The sequence below is a fragment of the Penaeus vannamei genome, chromosome 7 (assembly GCF_042767895.1).
Source record: "Penaeus vannamei isolate JL-2024 chromosome 7, ASM4276789v1, whole genome shotgun sequence".
NCBI lineage: Eukaryota > Metazoa > Arthropoda > Malacostraca > Decapoda > Penaeidae > Penaeus > Penaeus vannamei.
The window spans coordinates 13,956,960-13,959,459 of NC_091555.1; the positions used below are offsets into that span (position 1 = coordinate 13,956,960).

At 37.3% G+C, this 2,500-nt stretch overlaps 1 protein-coding gene across 7 annotated transcripts in view; it reads left to right on the forward strand.

Annotated features, from left to right (window-relative positions):
- Positions 1 to 2,500, forward strand: part of LOC113810358 (pre-mRNA cleavage complex 2 protein Pcf11) — a 291,069-nt gene that overhangs the window by 279,337 nt on the left and 9,232 nt on the right. The window lies entirely within an intron of this gene.

The following is a 2,500-nucleotide window of genomic DNA, read 5'->3' on the forward strand; positions in this document are numbered from 1 at the left end:
AAAATGATAAGGTACAGTGGAAAGAAACATAAAATATGAAATACTGATATTACAGTTTATTGGAAATACTGTATGTTTAGCAAAACCTATCTGAGGGGCTTCAGGATAGTCTCTTATAGGTATTGAAATAATAAAGGCTGACAGCCAGAGCCAAGAAACCATTCTATTTTTTGCCAGAACTTACTTTTGGTGTCATTTAACCCATCAGCGGCGGGTAAAAATTTTGTCAAGTTTACGTATGCACCGGCTTGTTGGCGCACTCTGGCAATTTCCCCTGTTTGCGCCCGGCTCGATCGGTAGTTTGCGAGCGACATATAGCACCTAAAAGCTTTTATTTTGCTAAAATTTATAAGAATATTAAAATTTTGAAGGTTTACCTTCACTTTAGGTGCCATTGCCTAAAATCTTTACCATATAAATGAAGCCGCTACTACTGGAGAAAAACAACCTCCGTCCGACGAGCCAGTAGCGTGGGAATGGGCATGGCATGATGCCCCTGGCGTTTGGTCCACAACAGCCATGGCATGTACGTACGTGAAACCCGGCGCCAATGGATTAATACATTTGATATATAAATTGATTTAATCAGAGGTGAAAGTTATCTGATGACATCCACTCAGAAAGTACTGCCACCACTGTCAGCAGAGGCATTCCATTACCCTAGGCTTGTCCCAAACTCCTCTCTTAACAGTTTGGATCCAGGCACTTTGGCAGGTGTATGGCTTGTCGGCAGGGCTCTCACAAACACTCATGTGCCATGGCAAGACTCCATGCACCCCCCCTCCCCTCTCTTTTTTTCATTTTCATATCAATATTTGTTATTTGATATGCCTTAGAGAGGATCAAAATTCCAGATGCCACTTATTCATACCATGGCAGTGGAGACTGCTCTCTGTTCTGTATGCTGTAAAGGTACAGCCTTCTTAAGTCTGTCTGAACCCTAAACCCTATTTAAAAAAAAACAATGATTGTTTTGTCTTGAACTTACAGACAGAGGGTAAAAAATCATGATCCTCACTCTTACGTTTTGTCTTGGGCAAGTGGCCTTGATATTAATTCCATCACAGTAACAAGAGCACACAGATCTTCTCTTAACCTTCAACATTCTCTTTCTCGTTTTCATTTATTCTGTCTTTTTGACATTTTTCTTCATTCTCTTTTTCTTTTTCTGTGTCTGGCTACTGCAGGCCTTGTTGGCCTATGTCCATTGCAGAAAATTATTTGAATTTCCTGACTAAAACTAATAGAATTCCACTCTTCACTTGCTCCTCTGCACCTCAACCTATACAGTTCAGTGATCATTCATTAAACAAATTATGTTTTGTTTGAAAATTCAATATGTATCATTTGGTATGCATAACAGAAGCAGTGACCAATCCCCATCATCATCATCAGTAGTAGAGTTTTCTGGAATCCAATTTGGTTTCATCAAAAGCTTTTCCAATTGGATTCATTTGTTGATAGGACTTGTTGAATTGCAACAAAGGACTTGATTTGGCAATCCAGAATATAAGTCTTTATGGAAAATTGTTACAGGAATAATGATTTTAAGTGGTGATGACTATAACACTAAAGTAATTTACATTGTCTTGTTTATTCTATTAATTTGAAGCAGTTTGGGGAAATTGAAAGGGTATGAAGTTGGAAAACTTTTAATCTTCTTTTTCCCCCTTTCTTTAACTTTCTTCAATGTCATTTATATTTGTTCATTATAATTGCCAGATTTTTTTTCAATTAAACCATTTTTAACTTTTATTGATAATAGGTAATATATCACTCTGACAAGTTCAGGTTCCAATGAGCTATTTTGCATGATTGTATGCAAGTTAGTAGCCCTCAACAATTGGTTTTCATTTGACAGCAGTTGGGTTTGTTGGAGGGGGATAATTAAGTAAACTACTAAAAAACTTTAAAACTTATGTTTAACAGATACCTTAGCATAATTCTTAACCATTTCCTCCTCTCTTTCTTTTCTTTATTTATTTGCCCCAATTAGAGGAGGGATATTAATTTGTGTGTGCACATACATGCATACCCCTGTTAGCACTTTTGCTAACAGGGGTAGCAGTAAATAATGTGGTTGTTTCATTTCATACTTGTACAGACATGGTACAATTATCTATACAGATGTTTATGATCTGTTCATTTTATATGTTCACACAGGTAGTATATATATAACCTTAAAAATGTTTACAGTGTATATCTATCTGTAAATAAGTGCACATGTACAACAGCAAGTATGTGTCTGTGTGTGGGAGTTGGGGGTATAGGTTTCTCTCTTGAATTGCACCCTTTACTGGTAGCCATAGGTAAACTAGAAGTTGTCTGTAAATTTTTATTCTTAATAATACAATGTCATCCCAAAGGATGAATGAAGACCACAGGAATCAGCTTGCAGCTTTGGGAAACCAATGTGGTAGGGTGAGATCCCTACCCATGAAGGTAAAGTGCAGAAGCACCTGTGCTTGACAACTGCTGGACTGGTTCTATGGCCCAAGGA